The sequence below is a fragment of the Ranitomeya variabilis genome, chromosome 1, assembly GCF_051348905.1.
Source record: "Ranitomeya variabilis isolate aRanVar5 chromosome 1, aRanVar5.hap1, whole genome shotgun sequence".
NCBI lineage: Eukaryota > Metazoa > Chordata > Amphibia > Anura > Dendrobatidae > Ranitomeya > Ranitomeya variabilis.
The window spans coordinates 1,074,352,969-1,074,373,258 of NC_135232.1; positions in this window are offsets into that span (position 1 = coordinate 1,074,352,969).

Sequence of the window (20,290 nt, forward strand, 5' to 3'; positions counted from 1 at the left end):
AACTGGTACAGTAGGAGAGAGGACCCTGCCCGCGAAGGCTCACAATCTACAAGGGATGGGTGAGAATACAGTAGGTGAGGGTAGAGCTGGTCATGCAGCGGTTTGGTCGATCGGTGGTTACTGCAGGTTGTAGGCTTGTCGGAAGAGGTGGGTCTTCAGATTCTTTTTGAAGGTTTTGATGGTGGGCGAGAGTCTGATGTATTGGGGTAGAGGGTTCCAGAGTAGGGGTGATACGCGAGAGAAATCTTGTATACGATTGTGGGAAGAGGAGATAAGAGGGGAGTAGAGAAGGAGATCTTGTGAGGATCGTAGGTTGCGTGTAGGAAAGTACCGGGAGATGAGGTCACAGATGTAAGGAGGAGACAGGTTGTGGATGGCTTTGTACGTCATGGTTAGGGTTTTGTACTGGAGTCTCTGGGCAATGGGGAGCCAGTGAAGGGATTGACAGAGGGGAGAGGCCGGAGAATAGCGGGGGGACAGGTGGATTAGTCGGGCAGCAGAGTTTAGAATAGATTGGAGGGGTGCGAGAGTGTTTGAGGGGAGGCCACAGAGCAGGAGGTTGCAGTAGTCACATCATAACATGTATCGCCCCACAACATCACGGCATCTCTTGAGTCATAGTGCTGAAGGAATCAAAGAGTGAAGATGGAAGAGTACACCAAAGCCAGAGCATGAAAGCAAGCCATACATTTCTAAAACTTTGAGTACATGTTAATCCAAATTTTTTTGTGAATCAATTTTCCTATCTTTAATATTATCTGTATGTTTTAATGATGCATTAATCAAGACTAGCATTTTGAACATCAGTCTTGAACTTATAGTCTTTGGCACCTCATACTAAATTCAGCACATATTTAGTTTATCTTTAGTGTTTGTTGAATGAATTGGGCTGTCTGCCTTTCTGGGGTGCACTTACATAGTGTTGGGCAGCCCACCTGATCTAACAGTATGGGCGTCATCAATAGGCTGTAAGCCAGCATGGTGCACTACATGTATCTGTGTGACTGGCATTCTATGCAAGCCTAATCTGTGTATTTATAATACTAGCAACAGCCCCAACCATACATTTTGTAGGTGTGGGAGTGGTTGTTTGAACAGTAAGTGGCACCTGTGCTGCCCCCGTCTTTGTCACTGGGGTCTTCTGCAACCTGTTAGTGCATTAGTAATGTGACCCTGTGTTGGTAAGTAAGGCTGCTTTTTTCTGTGATATATTTGTAAGCAGTGTTGCACCATGACCTCTAAATGTTTTACCTTACCTGCAGAGGTATACTATTTAAACTATATTAATTTATATTCAGACTAACACTGCTCAATCTTTCAGCATTATGAAAGAAAATGCTTTTAAATCCAATTACTTTTTCCTTTATTAGTTATAATACTTTCTTTAAAATGATAATGCACATGAGAATAACAGTAACATGAGATCATCCACATGACAATGCATATAAGAATCTTAAAATGCTTTAAGTTCCTTCACTTTGGTCAGTACTGTCATTTACTGAAGGATAATAACTCATGCTTACATTATAACTGGCAACTGGCTGGCAGATGATGGTGTCTGACTTTATTTCACAATGTTCTCTAGTGATGTGCAGTTAAACATTGAACTTTCGATGGCTGGAATCAGTGTTGACAGGTCATGTGGAGAATTGCTACAGTCCATTGACTCAAGATTTATTTTGTTGAATGCGGCCCTAAAGACTTTGATGCATGATAAATCTGTTTTTGTTTTACAGTGTTTGCTACTGCATGTGACTGCAACACTTTAAGAGTACAGTATATGTTCAGTGGAAAAATAAAGACATAGCAAAGCGGATATGTACATAAGTAACAGTTAAAGTTTTCATTGATTGATTTTTTTTGGCCTTTCATATAGATAGATAAAGATTAACAACAACCATAAGACGGATTTCATCCACCCAGGTATCATTTTAATCAATATAATGGCACCAAAGTGATACTGTTTTTAGGTTACTCAACACAATCCTGCTGACAGATTACCTTTAATAAAGTTCAATTACTAGCATTTCAAATATTAAACATTTAATGACAAATTGATTATGTTTTTTCAAAGCTTCAATATTTAGAGTTTTGACCATTATTTTTCAAGGCTTCTGAAATTCATCCTGGCATGCTGTATTTAAAATTCTGAGTCAAATCCTGATTAATAGCTACTTGGAATGAGCGAGTACTAAAATGTGTGGGTGCTCGCTGCTCAAACCAAGCAATTCCTATTACTTGCATGTTGATTTTGAGTAACGAATATAATGGGAGGCAATGGGAAAGCCAAGCTTTTTTTCCGGCAGACTCTACAAAGAGGTCTGCGGGCATTGAGAATGTTGCAATGGATGGGAAAAGTGCTGAATGGAAGAAGAACAGCATAGGGAAGACCTCTAGAAGTATCTTTTACTGCCAGATTGATGCTGAGAATAATGGTGTTAACCTTTTACTCCACTTTAAGGACTTATGGGGAGACACAGGTGGTCAGTGGGTGCCCTGGTCCACTAGCTGAAACCGCATTGGACCAGGGATCATGCCACCAAATGCGTGCTCTCCTTTCACCATGGTTGTAATGCTACTCAGACAACACAGACTGAGGGTAAAACAGTGTGGCAATACTTTTTTGAAGCATAAAAAAAAACAAATAACATGTAGAACAGTCCCAGCACAATACCCAAAATGGTGCAAATTACAGAGTCAGACACTTCAGCTGACTAGCCGGGATAAGAGTAGCATTGATTTCAGAGCTTCCTGGGCCGATTAGCCCACCATGGCACACACACAGAGGCAGTAATGACAAGCTTAGGAAAATGACGGTCCATTGAGGTACAAGGCCATTTGACCAGAGGGGGGTCACAACCTGGCTTGTTTGAACATCTCCATGAGCCAGGTCACCGGCAGTTCCCATTCCTGGCCCCCTCAAACATAACCATGGATTCACGATGATTAATGGAGCAGATCTGTATTCTTCCAGCTGGGGCTGGTGTCCCCTAAGCTGGCATCCTATAGAATGACAAATCTGTGTCCCTTGCGATGGAGCCATGATGTCTTGGCTGCTTGTCCTGTAAATAGTCTCTGGTTCTTTAGATGTTTGGATGTCTTGGCTAAATATCTGTCTCAATTACAGATGCATATAACCCCTTTTTATAGTTAACCCTAGAACGCATACCTGTAAAAGTACTTTAGTTAGAATTTTGAAAATCTAGGTAATCCTCAGGTATATAGTTGTTAGTAATTTCCAGTTATTTATATATTTTTATGTTACAGACATTTCGGTATAACAACCTTTTTTTGGGACTACCCCATATTCACACACCTGGGGCCTTTTAGGCCTGTACTAGGTTTACATGTGATACTCAGTCTTTTTGACTGTATTGTTGCTGGGGAAGAACTTTTATGACTCTGCTATTGCTGCTATTGCTGGGAAGAGTGTGGATTCTGCATTCCCTTTTTTCCAATATCCTTGATGTGTCAGCCCTCAATAGCTACATTGTTTATTGTCAAACTAATCCAGAATTCCATGCCAACAGGAAAGACAAGAGACGTCTATTTTTGACAGAACTTTGTTATGAACTTTTGATGCCTACTATGATGGAGAGAAGCAGCATGATATGCTTATCAAGGCAAATTACGGAGGCAATGATCCGATGTGGAATACGCTTTCTGGAACATCCAGAGCAAAGAGAAAAAAAAAGAAAGCGCTGCTATATTTGTCCAGCAAAGAAGGAAAGAAAATCGGAGCGTTTCTGTTCTACTTGCGGACAAAATGTATGCAAGGAACATTCAGCCGAAAAAATAATATGCGAGAATTGTCGGGGGAATATGTAAAGTTACAAATAAATATTCCTGCACCAAGTTTGCTACAACCAAAAAATGTTTTCATAAAAAAATTGCATATAGAATGCCTATATTTGGCGTGCCCGTTTACTTACTTTTTTGTTGTTTTATGCACATAATTATCTTTTGAAATATATACATCTTAGGCTGTGTTCCCAGTAGCGCTGGGGTTCGCCAGAAGGGGATCCATAATGGATCTGACCTCCTGGTAACTCCAGCTAAGGCTGCCGGAATGGCGGGATTCCGCCAGCCTTAGCTGGGGTCACCAGGAGGTCAGATCCATTACGGATCCCCTCCTGGCGGACCCCAGTGCTAGTTGGAATGCATCCTTACCTTGCAATTGTAAAATAAATTTTGAAAAGTATTTTTCTTTGAGTTATTCCGTGTTATTTGCACACAGGCCTAAAAGGCCCCAGGTGCGTGAATATGGGGTAGTCCCAAAAAAAGGTTGTTATACCGAAATGCCTATAACATAAAAATATATGAACAACTGGAAATTACTAACAACTATATACCTTAGAAATACCTAGAGTTTCAAAATTCTAACTAAAGTAATTTTACAGAAAATAGAAAACAAGTAACCTGGCAGGCCTGCGAGGCCCCAGGTATGCGTCCGCCAGCCTTAGCTGGGGTCACCAGGAGGTCAGATCCTTTACGGAATCCCGTCCTGGCGGACCCCTGCGCTAGTGGGAATGCATCCTTACTTTGCAATAAACTTTGAAAAGTATTTTTATTTGAGTTATTCCATGATAATTGTAAACACGCCTAAAAGGCCCCAGGTGCGTGAATGTGTAGATTTCTATGAGTATGCGTTCTAGGGTTAAGAACTATCCTTCAACCAGTATTCACAGGTAAAGGAGAAATGGTGAGAAGACCAACTAGAATTGTTTTATTACGTAATCTATTTGCATAGCTTTTCCTCCTCAATTTTGCAAGTCAGCAAACTGGCTTACCTGGACAATGTGTAATCAACATATCAGCAAACATCACTAGCAATCAAGGATAACAGCACAAAATGTTGCAACAAATTGTCAACTTACAAGTCAATATTACAGGCTTGCAGGAACAAAAGTCTGTTTTCTTGACCAATCAGAAAGAAACACATAAAATCAAAAGAAAACATAACTATGATAGTCTATTCTACCTGGCTTGCTGAAAATAGACATCTGGCTAATTAAGATAACATGCTGTGTCGTCACAACTTTTATATAAAGCAAAGTTTTAAAAGGGTTTTAAAAAATATATATAATTTAAGTAAATCACGATTCATATTATTATTAAAGATAGAAAATTTCAGAGTAATTTATAAAGGAAACAAGAACTGCCAAAAATTAGGGTCTCAGAGTGATACAGACATAACCTATAGTAGACATAAAGGAGAGACTCATGCACATTCTGTTCAAATTGTCATGTACTGGTACCGCTACACTCATAAAGGCTGTGTACTTTTGAGCGTTATATACCAAGGAAATGTACTCCAGACCACGGATTAGTCTATAAGGGAGCAATATAATACCAATAAGGGTATGTGCACATGCTGAGTAAAAATTTCTGCATCATATCTGCATCTCTTGGCCGAAAAAACGCAATTGCAAAAACGCTCATTTTTGGTGTGTATTTGCAGCGTTTTTGCCTGCGTTTTTGATTGATCTGAATGAAGTGAATGGTAAAAAATGCAGAGCAAAAACGCACAGAGAATTGGCATGTTGCAGATTATTTTCTGCACAAAATCTGCAAGTAAAAGTCGTCAACGTCTACATAACACTTCAGGTTTCTCATTCACTTTGCTGGCATCAGATTTGGTTCAGGTTTTGTCACAACTATACGCAGAAAAAACGCAACAAAACACACCAAATCTACAATGTGTGCGCACATCGTACATTTTTTTACAACTTTTTTGATGGTTATCTACCAGCAAAATGTACCCAAGAATATGTAATACCCTATGGATGAGCAGTATAATACCGATAATTTAAAGAAAAATATTTGAGGCTTTGATGACAATGAAATGTGAAAAACAGCAGAAAAAAGACAGCACTGCTTACCTGCCCAGGTCTTTGAACAAATGCACTACAGGATGCAGCCAACCCATATAGCAAGATGTTAGCAGCACGGGTGCAAAATACTAAACAGCCACTCACCACCTACCCATTCATGGAGGGGATGACTGCTTAGAATACATTTGCACAATAAGGGCCTGTATAGGATGCTGTTCACATTAACCCCTTCCCGACATTTGACGTACTATCCCGTCGAGGTGGGGTGGGCCCGTATGACCGCCGACGGGATAGTACGTCATCACCGATCAGCGGCGCTCACGGGGGGAGCGCGGCCGATCGCGGCCGGGTGTCAGCTGCATATCGCAGCTGACATCCGGCACTATGTGCCAGGAGCGGTCACGGACCGCCCCCGGCACATTAACCCCCGGCACACCGCGATCAAACATGATCGCAGTGTACCGGCGGTATAGGGAAGCATCGCGCAGGGAGGGGGCTCCCTGCGGGCTTCCCTGAGACCCCCGGAGCAACGCGATGTGATCGCGTTGCTGCGAGGGTCTCCTACCTCCTTCCTGGCTGCAGGTCCCGGATCCAAGATGGCCGCGGCATCCGGGTCCTGCAGGGATGGAGGTGGCTTACCGAGTGTCTGCTCAGAGCAGACACTTGGTAAGCCTGCAGCCCTGCACAGCAGATCGTCGATCTGGCAGAGTGCTGTGCACACTGCCAGATCAATGATCTGTGATGTCCCCCCCTGGGACAAAGTAAAAAAGTTAAAAAAAATTTTTTCCACATGTGTAAAAAAAAAAAAAAAAAAAAAATCCTAAATAAATAATAAAAAAAAAATATATATTATTCCCATAAATACATTTCTTTATCTAAATAAAAAAAACAAAACAATAAAAGTACACATATTTAGTATCGCCGCGTCCGTAACGACCCAACCTATAAAACTGCCCCACTAGTTAACCCCTTCAGTAAACACCGTAAGAAAAAAAAAAAAAAAACGAGGCAAAAAACAACGCTTTATTACCATACCGCCGAACAAAAAGTGGAATAACACGCGATCAAAAAGATTGATATAAATATCCATGGTACCGCTGAAAACGTCATCTTGTCCCGCAAAAAACAAGCCGCCATACAACATTATCAGCAAAAAAATAAAAAAGTTATAGTCCTGAGAATAAAGCGATACGAAAATAATTATTTTTTCTATATTTTAGTTTTTATCGTATAAAAGCGCCAAAACATAAAAAAATGATATAAATGAGATATCGCTGTAATCGTACTGACCCGAAGAATAAAACTGCTTTATCAATTTTACCAAACGCGGAACGGTATAAACGCCTCCCCCAAAAGAAATTCATGAATAGCTGGTTTTTGGTCATTCTGCCTCACAAAAATCGGAATAAAAAGCGATCAAAAACGGTCACGTGTCCGAAAATGTTACCAATAAAAACGTCAACTCGTCCCGCAAAAAACAAGACCTCACATGACTCTGTGGAGCAAAATGTGGAAAAATTATAGGTCTCAAAATGTGGAGACGCAAAAACTTTTTTGCTATAAAAAGCGTCGCTGGTTTCACACTTGCGTTTTTGTCTGCAGCGTTTTTTGCACAAAAAAACGCATGCGTTTTTTCCCTATATTTAACATTGAAAACGCATGCGGTTTTTTTGTACGCGTTTGGTCGCGTTTTCAAACGCATGCGTTTTTTTTCTGCATGCGTTCATTTTCAGAAATACAACCTGCAGTATTTTCTTGCGTTTTTAAGCACATGCGTTTGTTTGCGTTAAAAACGCATGCATTTAAACACACTGAAAAGCCACCCACCACCATCAAGGTGATAAAGGGATCCAAACCCTAACCCTAACTCTACCCCTAACCTCACCCCTAACCGTTTAATGAACATTTTCTGACAGTCATAGTGCCACGTATTTCAGTGCCACGTATTTCAGTGCCACGTGTTTCAGTGCCACGTATTTCAGTGCCACGTATCACATATTTCAGTGCCACTTATCACGTATTTCAGTGCCACGTATCACGTATTTCAGTGCCACATATTTTAGTACCACGTATTTCAGTGCCACGTATTTCAGTGCCACGTATTTCAGTGCCACGTATTTCAGTGCCCCGTATTTCAGTGCCACGTATTTCAGTGCCACGTATTTCAGTGCCACGTATCACGTATTTCAGTGCCACGTATTTCAGTGCCACGTATTTCAGTGCCACGTATTTCAGTGCCACGTATTTCAGTGCCACGTATTTCAGTGCCACGTATTTCAGTGCCACGTATTTCAGTGCCACGTATTTCAGTGCCACGTATCACGTATTTCAGTGCCACGTGTTTCAGTGCCACGTATTTAAGTGCCACGTATCACGTATTTCAGTGCCACGTATTTCAGTGCCACGTATCACGTATTTCAGTGCCACGTATTTCAGTGCCACGTATTTCAGTGCCACGTATTTCAGTGCCACGTATTTCAGTGCCACGTATTTCAGTGCCACGTATTTCAGTGCCACGTATCACATATTTCAGTGCCACGTATTTCAGTGCCACGTATTTCAGTGCCACGTATTTCAGTGCCACGTATTTCAGTGCCACGTATTTCAGTGCCACGTATTTCAGTGCCACGTATTTCAGTGCCAGGTATCACGTATTTCAGTGCCACGTGTTTCAGTGCCACGTATTTAAGTGCCACGTATCACGTATTTCAGTGCCACGTATTTCAGTGCCACGTATTTCAGTGCCACGTATTTCAGTGCCACGTATTTCAGTGCCACGTATTTCAGTCACGTTTAGGGTTAGGGTTAGGGGTAGGGTTAGGGTTAGGGCTAGGGTTGGAGGTAAAGTTAGGGTTGGGGCTAAAGTTAGGGTTGGGGCTAAAGTTAGGGTTAGGGTTTGGATTACATTTACGTTTGGATTAGGGTTGGGATTAGAATTATGGGTGTGTCAGGGCTAGGGGTGTGGTTAGGGTTACCGTTGGGATTAGGGTTAGGGGTGTGTTTGGGTTAGGGTTTCAGGTAGAATTGGGGAGTTTCCACTGTCCAGGCACATCAGGGGCTCTACAAGCGCGACATGGCGTCCAATCTCAATTCCAGCCAATTCTGCGTTGAAAAAGTAAAACAGTGCTCCTTCCCTTCCGAGCTCTCCCGTGCGCCCAAAAAGGGGTTTACCCCAACATATGTGTTATCAGCGTACTCGGGACAAATTGAACAACAACTTCTGGGGTCCAAGTTCTCTTGTTATCCTTAGGAAAATAAAAATTTGGGGGGCTAAAAATCATTTTTGTGGGAAAAAAAAGATGTTTTATTTTCACGGCTCTGCGTTATAAACTGTAGTGAAACACTTGGGGGTTCAAAGTTCTCACAACACATCTAGATAAGTTCCTTGGGAGGTCTAGTTTCCAATATGGGGTCACTTGTGGGGGGTTTGTACTGTTTGGGTACATCAGGGGCTCTGCAAATGCAACGTGACGCCTGCAGACCAATCCATTTAAGGCTGCATTCCAAATGGCGCTCCTTCCCTTCCGAGCTCTGTCATGCACCCAAACAGTGGTTCCCCCCCACATATGGGGTATCAGCGTACTCAGGACAAATTGGACAACAACTTTTGGGGTCTAATTTATCCTGTTACCCTTGTGAAAATACAAAACTGGGGGCTAAAAAATCATTTTTGTGAAAAAAAAAAAGAATTTTTATTTTCACGGCTTTGCGCTATAAACTTTAGTGAAACACTTGGGGGTTCAAAGTTCTCAAAACACATCTAGATAAGTTCTTTGGGAGGTCTAGTTTCCAATATGGGGTCACTTGTGGGGGGTTTGTACTGTTTGGGTACATCAGGGGCTCTGCAAATGCAACGTGACGGCTGCTGACCAATCCATTTAAGTCTGCATTCCAAATGGCGCTCCTTCCCTTCCGAGCTCTGTCATGCGCCCAAACAGTGGTTCCCCCCCACATATGGGGTATCAGCGTACTCAGGACAAATTGGAAAACAAATTTTGGGGTCCAATTTATTCTGTTACCCTTGTAAAAATACAAAGCTGGGTGCTAAAAAATCATTTTTGAGAAAAAAAATAAAAATTATTTTCACGGCTCTGCGTTATAATCTGTAGTGAAACACTTGGGGGTTCAAAGCTCTCAAAACACATCTAGATAAGTTCCTTAGGGGGTCTACTTTCCAAAATGGTGTCACTTGTAGGGAGTTTCAATGTTTAGGCACATCAGGGGCTCTCCAAACGCAACATGGCGTCCCATCTCAATTCCAGTCAATTTTGCATTGAAAAGTCAAATGGCGCTCCTTCCCTTCCAAGCTCTGCCATGCGCCCAAACAATGGTTTACACCCACATATGGGGTATCAGCGTACTCAGGACAAATTGCACAACATTTTTTGGGGTCCAATTTCTTCTCTTACCCTTGGGAAAATAAAAAATTGGGGGCGAAAAGATCATTTTTGTGAAAAAATATGATTTTTTATTTTTACGGCTCTGCATTATAAACTTCTGTGAAGCACTTGGTGGGTCAAAGTGCTCACCACACATCAAGATAAGTTCCTTAGGGGGTCTACTTTCCAAAATGGTGTCACTTGTAGGGGGTTTCAGTGTTTAGGCACATCAGGGGCTCTCCAAACGCAACATGGCGTCCCATCTCAATTCCAGTCAATTTTGCATTGAAAAGTCAAATGGCGCTCCTTCCCTTCCAAGCTCTGCCATGCGCCCAAACAATGGTTTACACCCACATATGGGGTATCAGCGTACTCAGGACAAATTGCACAACATTTTTTGGGGTCCAATTTCTTCTCTTACCCTTGGGAAAATAAAAAATTGGGGGCAAAAAGATCATTTTTGTGAAAAAATATGATTTTTTATTTTTACGGCTCTGCATTATAAACTTCTGTGAAGCACTTGGTGGGTCAAAGTGCTCACCACACATCTAGATAAGTTCCTTAGGGGGTCTACTTTCCAAAATGGTGTCACTTGTAGGGAGTTTCAATGTTTAGGCACATCAGGGGCTCTCCAAACGCAACATGGCGTCCCATCTCAATTCCAGTCAATTTTGCATTGAAAAGTCAAATGGCGCTCCTTCCCTTCCAAGCTCTGCCATGCGCCCAAACAATGGTTTACACCCACATATGGGGTATCAGCGTACTCAGGACAAATTGCACAACATTTTTTGGGGTCCAATTTCTTCTCTTACTTTTGGGAAAATAAAAAATTGGGGGCAAAAAGATCATTTTTGTGAAAAAATATGATTTTTTATTTTTACGGCTCTGCATTATAAACTTCTGTGAAGCACTTGGTGGGTCAAAGTGCTCACCACACATCAAGATAAGTTCCTTAGGGGGTCTACTTTCCAAAATGGTGTCACTTGTAGGGGGTTTCAGTGTTTAGGCACATCAGGGGCTCTCCAAACGCAACATGGCGTCCCATCTCAATTCCAGTCAATTTTGCATTGAAAAGTCAAATGGCGCTCCTTTCCTTCCGAGCTCTGCCATACGCCCAAACAGTGGTTTACCCTCACATATGGGGTATCAGCGTACTCAGGACAAATTGTACAACAACTTTGGGGGTCCATTTTCTCCTGTTACCCTTGGTAAAATAAAACAAATTGGAGCTGAAATAAATTGTGTGTGAAAAAAAGTTAAATGCTCATTTTTATTTAAACATTCAAAAAATTCCTGTGAAACACCTGAAGGGTTAATAAACTTCTTGAATGTGGTTTTGAGCACCTTGAGGGGTGCAGTTTTTAGAATGGTGTCACACTTGGGTATTTTCTATCATATAGACCCCTCAAAATGACTTCAAATGAGATGTGGTCCCTAAAAAAAAATGGTGTTGTAAAAATGAGAAATTGCTGGTCAACTTTTAACCCTTATAACTCCGTCACAAAAAAAAATTTTGGTTCCAAAATTGTACTGATGTAAAGTAGACATGTGGGAAATGTTACTTATTAAGTATTTTGCGTGACATATGTCTGTGATTTAAGGGCATAAAAATTCAAAGTTGGAAAATTGCAAAATTTTCAAAATTTTCGCCAAATATTCGTTTTTTTCACAAATAAATGCAAGTTATATCGAATAAATTTTACCACTAACATGAAGTACAATATGTCACGAGAAAACAATGTCAGAATCGCCAAGATCCGTCAAAGCGTTCCAGAGTTATAGCCTCATAAAGGGACAGTGGTCAGAATTGTAAAAATTGGCCCGGTCATTAACGTGCAAACCACCCTTGGGGGTGAAGGGGTTAAGGAAATGCATAGTATCTGGTCCACAGCCTATTAGTCACACCCATACTATGCGATTAGACGGGCTGACCAGCATTCTCTCAATGCATCCCATGTGAGCACCCCTGTATACAAGACCAAACGTGCTGTGCTTGGCTGCACCCTGAAAAATATAGTTCACAAAATACATGAAAATAGGTAGGTGATGAGTGGCTGATAATTTAGTATTTTGCACCTGTATTGCAAACATCTTGCTCTATAGTCTGGCTGCATCCTGTAGTACAGGTAAGTGGTGCTGCCTTTTTTCTGCTGTTGATTTGAATTTTTGGACAATTTTAGTCCTCTTTTGTGGCTTTGCTATTAGTTTAGTGATAGGACTCACAACTTAGTGTGGGGAGTGATGAGCATTATAATACCGATACATTTATAAACAAGTTTTTTGAGGCTTTTATAGCAATTAAATATACCAAAGAAGATATGGTCAAATAATATAGTATCGATAAATTTTGAACCAGTTTTTTTAGGCTTTTAGAGCAAGAAAAGATATTCAAGTAGATGTAAAACCCTATGAGTGAGCAATATGATGCCAATAAATTTGCATCAAGTTTTTGGAGGCTTATATAGCATTTAAATGTACTCCAGACCACAGATTAGTCTATAGATGAGCACTATAATACCAATAAATATTTTAACAAGTTTTTTGAGATTTTTATAGCAAGAAAATGTACCTAAGAATATGTTATACCCTATGGGTGAGCCATATGATACCGATAAATTTGGAACAATTTTTGGAGGCTTATCGAGCAACAAAATGTACCCAAGAGGATATAATACAAAATTGGTGAGTAGGTGAGTATAATTATACCATCTATTTTATAAATGATGTAGTGCATTCTGCAGCAAAGCATAGTACTGTATAATTATTATCCCTATTTTATATTTTTTTTAAATAGGTTCACATTGTAGAATTTAATACGCTTTGAATAATTAGGAAATATTTTCTAATAAAATGTCCAAATATTGAATAAAATAAAAAAAGAAAAACACTGCAGAGAAGTCTCACTTCTTTTATATAACCCTTTTACTCAAGTAAAATAACTTATTTTTTAACTTTCAATATTTTGTTTCATATTGTAACTTTACAAGTTCACAATTTATTTAATATCGGAACATTACAAAGGCAGAAACATTTGTATCTAAGTCTGCACCTACTGTATGTGCAATTGAATGAGGCTTGTTGGTTTGTAAAATGAGTTGAGATTAGTGTTGAGCATTCCGATACCGCAAGTATCGGGTATCGGCTGATATTTGCTGTATCGGAATTCCGATACCAAGTTCCGATATTTTTGTGATATCGGAAATCGGAATCGGAAGTTCCCAGTGTATGGTTCCCAGGGTCTGGAGGAGAGGAGACTCTCCTTCAGGCCCTGGGATCCATATTCATGTAAAAAATAAAGAATTAAAATAAAAAATATGGATATACTCACCCCTCCGGTGGCCCCTGGACCTTACCGATGTAACCGGCAGCCTCTGTTCCTAAGAATGAGGAGTTTAGGACCTGTGATGACGTCACGGCTTGTGATTGGTCGCGTGAGCGGTCACATGAGCGGTCACGCGACCAATCACAAGCCGCGACGTCATCGAAGGTCCTAAACTCCTCATTCTTAGGAACGGAGGCTGCCGGTTACATCGGTAAGGTCCAGGGGCCGCCGGAGGGGTGAGTATATCCATATTTTTTATTTTAATTCTTTATTTTTTACATGAATATGGATCCCAGGGCCTGAAAGAGAGTTTCCTCTCCTTCAGACCCTGGGAACCATCCAGGATACCTTCCGATACTTGTGTCCCATTGACTTGCATTGGTATCGGGTATCGGTATCGGCGATATCCGATATTTTTTGGATATCGGCCGATCCCATCCAATACCGATACCTTTGAGTATCAGAAGGTATCGCTCAACACTAGTTGAGATGTTTCCTCTAGAGTGGCGAGGGCCACTTTTACTTATTTCAGAGGATTAATTCCTAAAGTTCCAGTCAGTTATGTAAAGTAATTGAATGGCATTTTCCTAGCAACATGAATAGGCTTCAATTCAAAATCAAAATGCCAAAATTTGGAATCTACGAGTAAGAATCCAGCCATGTTTATCTACTGATAAAGTAATATTACCTAAAAGATTAAATTTTAAAACAAAATCAAGAAATAATTATCAGAATAAAAAAAAGATGAAACAAAAATAATGTAAATTAAAGTCAAAGATATCAATCTTTAAGCTGTTTTTTAAAGTTATCATAACCACTGAATGCAATATTTCATCTAACTTAAATGTATTTTTATCAAACTTTTCCAGTGTCCTGAGACACTAGCGAGTTTATAGTACTACAGAAACAAAGCCTATATCGTTGCATAGCTTTGTACTTTGATATTCTGTAGGCTGAGTAAACTGGGTGACAACGTTCTTGACAGCTTGTCACCCAGTTTATTCACCAAGCTCTCACAGGAACAACCATGATTAAAAAATATGAGAAGAGAATTGTTAACAGCTTGCTATAAGAAAACAGACACAAATCTTATGTTAGCCATGTATGGCTAAGATGGGAGTAACTCTTTATAGTGGTTTTGGCATGCTTATAGAGTGCCTAACTCAGGGCAGTATGTTATGTTACAGATCACGTGTCATATAGAAAATAAACTTTGCAGTATATTAAGGTAAATAACTGATTTAAAGGACTTTACTAGCCACACAAGAAAATTAAATATAGAATAATATTACAAAAGTACTAATATTTACCCTACAAATCCTCTCCTGCTCCCATGCCAATACTATGCTGGTTTACTAACGGTTTCAAGTGGCTCTTGCATTTATATGTCATGTATTTGCTACACCTAAATACTAATTGCAGTTGTTGTGTCTCAGGTTACCACTGGGGCTAGTAATGGCCCGTATTGGTCACCAGCTAACACATTATGATTTGCCTGAAAGCAGGTAAACAGAGACCACCATGACACAAGGAAAGGATTGACACAAAAGTAATTGGAGATTTCTAAGGTGATTATTACTTTTTTCACTGATGTTTCTATTCTATAAAATTTATATTTGTCAATAATATTACTTGCTTATTTTTATAATATACACACGTGGTCAAAAATTGTTGGTACCCCTCATTTAATGACAGTAAAACCCACAATGGTCACAGAAATAACTTGAATCTGACAAAAGTAATAATTAATAAAAAATCTATGATAATGAACAAATGAAAGTCAGACATTGCTTTTCAGCCATGCTTCCACAGAATTAAAAAAAAAATAAACTCATGAAATAGGCCTGGACAGAAATGATGGTACCCCTGAAAAAAATATGAATAAAGGGACATTTTTAATCATGTGTGTCCACTAACTAGCATCACAGGTATCTACAATCTTGGAATTATCGATAAGCGAGTGTACTCGTTGCTCGGGTTTTCCTGAGCATGCTTGGGTGACCTTCGAGTATTTATGACTGCTTGGAGATTTAGTTTTCATCACAGCAGCTGAATGATTTACAGCTACTAGCCTGCTTGATTACATATGTGGATTCCCTAGCAACCAGGCAACCCACACATGTACTTAGCCTGGCTAAAGCTGTAAATCATTCAGCTGCCGTGATGAAAACTAAATCTCCGAGCAGTTACAAATACTTGGAGGTCACCCAAGCATGCTCAGGAAAACCCGAGCAATGAGTACACTCACTCATCACTACTTGGAATCAGGGAGTGGGTCTGTATATAGGGCTACAGATACTCACTGTGCTGTTTGGTGACATGGTGTGTATCACACTCAACATGGAATAGAGGAAGTGAAGAAAGAGTTGTCTCAGGAGATCAGAAAGAAAATTATAGACAAACATGACATAGATGTTGATGTTTCTGTGACTACAGCAGCACATATTATTCAGAAATTTAAGATCCATGGGACTGTAACCAACCTCCTTGGATGTTGCCGCAGGAGGAAAATTGATGACAAATCCAACCCTGTTATTGACATTTTGCATTATTTGATCGCATATTATTTTTTGCTCAAAAGTAAGTTTAGGAATATTTGATTGCACATACAGTGCCTTGCGAAAGTATTCGGCTCCCTGGAACTTTTCAACCTTTTCCCACATATCATGCTTCAAACATAAAGAAACCAAATGTAAATTTTTGGTGAAGAATCAACAACAAGTGGAACACAATTGTGAAGTTTGAACAAAATTTATTGGTTATTTAAAATTTTTGTGGAAAATCAAAAACTGAAAAGTGGGGTGTGTTATTCGGCCCCTTTACTTTCAGTGCAGCAAACTCACTCCAGAAGTTCATTGTGGATCTCTGAATGATCCAATATTGTCCTAAATGCCTAATGATGATAAATATAATCCACCTGTGTGTAATCAAGTCTTCGTATAAATGCACCTGCTCTGTGATAGTCTCAGAGTTCTGTTTGAAGCACACAGAGCATCATGAAGACCAAGGAACACAACAGGCAGGTCCGTGATACTGTTGTATCATATTGAAATGGAAGGAGTATCATACCACTGCAAATCTACCAAGACCTGGACATCCCTCTAAACTTTCATCTCAAACAAGGAGAAGACTGATCAGAGATGCAGCCAAGAGACCCATGATCACTCTGGATGAACTTTAGAGATTTACAGCTGAGGTGGGACAGTCTGTCCAAAGGACAACAATCAGTCGTACACTGCACAAATCTGGCCTTTATGGCAGAGTGCAAGAAGAAAGCCATTTCTCAAAGATATCCATAAAAAGTATTGTTTAAGGTTTGCAACAAGCCACCTGGGAGACACACCAAACATGTGGAAGAAGGTGCTCTGGTCAGATGAAGCCAAAATCGAACTTTTTGGCAACAATACCAAACGATATGTTTGGCGCAAAAGCAACACAGCTCATCAACCTGAACACACCATCCCCACTGTCAAACATGGTGGTGGCAGGATCATGGTTTGGGCTTGCTTTTCTTCAGCAGGAACAGGGAAGATGGTTAAAATTGATGGGAAGATGGATGGAATCAAATACAGGACCATTCTTGAAGAAAACCTGTTGAAGTCTGCAAAAGACCTGTGACTGGGATGGAGATTTGTCTTCCATCAAGATAATGATCCCAAACATAAAGCAAAATCTACAATGGAATGGTTCCCAAATAAACGTATCCAGTAGGGTTGAGCGACTTTCATTTTTTTAAGATCGAGTAGGGTTTTGGGAAACCCGATTTTGTCCAGAGTCGAGTCGAGTGCAGTCGGCCGATTATCGCTAAAAGTCGGGGATCGACCGAAACACGAAACCCAATGCAAGTCAATGGGGAAGCATAGTCGGCAGTGAGTGGAGGCCAGGAAAACACCTACAGTGCCCATTTTAATGCCAAAAACATCCATTCTTGTTTCTGAAGCTTGTCAATCTTAATTAACTTTATAATAATAGTTGGGCATAGGGAATTGGGGGTCATTTGGCAAAAGTTGTGGGGGGAGTAGGGCCGGCTCAAGTTTTTCGTGGGCCCAGGAAATGCGGACTACGTCACGGCGGTGTTGCAGGGAAAGGTAATTATTTAAAAGTTGCAAGTGCTGTGATCCTGAGCAAGCAGGGGGGGGGCCCACTCGTTCGCATTGCCACTGGCACAGGGCCCCTCAAAGTACGGCGGTGTGTTTGCATGGCGGGGGCGCCTCCCACCAGCAGCGACACTTTTGCGTACTCTGAGGGGCCCTGTGCCAGTGACGTCGCCAACGAGTATGCCCCCCCACCTGATGAAGGAACCTGCACTTTCATCTGCACCTTCCTCTTTGTCCCTGTGTAAGGTGGTATAACATGCGGGAAGGGGAACCTTACTTTCAGCAGGGACAGATTCTGGCTGTGTAGAGTACAAGGGGAATGTAGTGGTCTCGGTCAATGTACCAGCAGACTCATTTAGCAGTGGCTGGGCAATGGGCAGGATGAGGAGGAAACAGATATAGGGCCAAAGAATAAAGTAGGCTACATGCAGTTCAAAATTGGTAACAGGACTAAACAGGCGGCATTGCTTTGTTCAGTGGAGTAGCAAACCCAAGAGCAGCAGACACTGTTTCAAGGGCCTAACCACACTAGTAGGCCAAATGCAGTTTAATATCTGATAGTATAGGGCGAAAGCCAGAATGTGGAAGCTCAGCTTTGTTCAGTTGAGGACAACACCAGGGAGGGGCAGACACCTTTAGTAGGCCGGAAAAGCCTATTGCATTTTTTAAAATGGTAATTTGGAGCAGAAGGTTGAAGCTCAGCTTTATTTAGTTGAGGGCAACACCAGGGAGGGGCAGAAGCCGTTAGTAGGCCCTAACCACCATTTTTTTTTTAAAACCACTTAATGAGAGCCGGAAGGTTGAAGCTCAGCTTTATTTAGTTGAGGACAACACCAGGGAGGGGCAGAAGCCGTTAGTAGGCCCTAACCACCATTTTTTTTTTTTAAAACCACATAATGAGAGCCGGAAGGTTGAAGCTCAGCTTTATTTAGTTGAGGACAACACCAGGGAGGGGCAGAAGCCGTTAGTAGGCCCTAACCACCTTTTTTTTTTTTAAAACCACATAATGAGAGCCGGAAGGTTGAAGCTCAGCTTTATTTAGTTGAGGACAACACCAGGGAGGGGCAGAAGCCGTTAGTAGGCCCTAACCACCTTTTTTTTTTTTAAAACCACATAATGAGAGCCGGAAGGTTGAAGCTCAGCTTTATTTAGTTGAGGACAACACCAGGGAGGGGCAGAAGCCGTTAGTAGGCCCTAACCACCTTTTTTTTTTTTAAAACCACATAATGAGAGCCGGAAGGTTGAAGCTCAGCTTTATTTAGTTGAGGACAACACCAGGGAGGGGCAGAAGCCGTTAGTAGGCCCTAACCACCATTTTTTTTTTTAAAACCACATAATGAGAGCCGGAAGGTTGAAGCTCAGCTTTATTTAGTTGAGGACAACACCAGGGAGGGGCAGAAGCCGTTAGTAGGCCCTAACCACCTTTTTTTTTTTTAAAACCACATAATGAGAGCCGGAAGGTTGAAGCTCAGCTTTATTTAGTTGAGGACAACACCAGGGAGGGGCACACAGACAGACTCCTTTAGTAGGCCTGAAAAGCCTATTGCATTTTTCAAAATGGTAATTTGGAGCAGAAGGTTGAAGCTCAGCTTTATTTAGTTGAGGGCAACACCAGGGAGGGGCAGAAGCCGTTAGTAGGCCCTAACCAAAGTTGAAGGCCAAATGCAGTTTAATTTCTGATACTATAGGCCGAAAGCCAGAAGGTGGAAGTTCCGATTTAGACAGTGGAGCACAATTTGAATTAGGGACTGCAGACAGACTTAGTAGGCTGTCCCCTGTGGACCATGCATCCACCACATTAACCCATTGCGCCGTAATGGACACGTAATCTTCCGTGGCCATGCCTACAGGTCCATGCGTCTGTTGTCAGGTGCACCTTTGTACTCACAGATTGCCAGAGTGCATGGACAATGCGGTCTTCTACATGCTGGTGGAGGGTTGGGATGGCTTTTCTCGCAAAAGAAGTGTCGACTGGTTAGCTTGTAGCGTGGTACAGCGTAGTCCATCATGGCCTTATTAATAGTAAATAAAATATATAACTAGGCTCTATGAACTTTTAAATAGGTTCCAGGGGTACACGGGCAGCATTGGTGTGGTCAGTGGAGGAGTATTGCAAGTAGGGGCTGCAGACAGGCTATCAAAGGCCTAAAATAACAAACAGTAGGCAGTCATGGCAGTTTTACATCGGTTACATGGATACACAGGCAGGCACTCCAGGCAGCATTGTGGTCAGTGGAGGAGTATTGCAAGTAGGGGCCGCAGACAGGCTATCAAAGGCCTAAAATAACAAACAATAGGCTCATTGCAGTTTTACAGCGGTTACATGGATAGACGGGCAGGCAGCTTGGTGGTGGTGAGTGGAGGAGTATTTAAAGTAGGGACCGCAGACAGGCTTCAAAGGCCTAACATAAGAAAATGGGCTGGCTGTAGGCACTTTATAATTGGTTCCAGGGGTACACGGGCAGCAGTGGTCTGGTCAGTGGAGGAGTATTTAAAGTAGGGACCGCAGACAGGCTTCAAAGGCCTAACATAAGAAAATGGGCTGGCTGTAGGCACTTTATAATTGGTTCCAGGGGTACACGGGCAGCAGTGGTCTGGTCAGTGGAGGAGTATTTAAAGTAGGGACCGCAGACAGGCTATCAAAGGCCTAACATAACA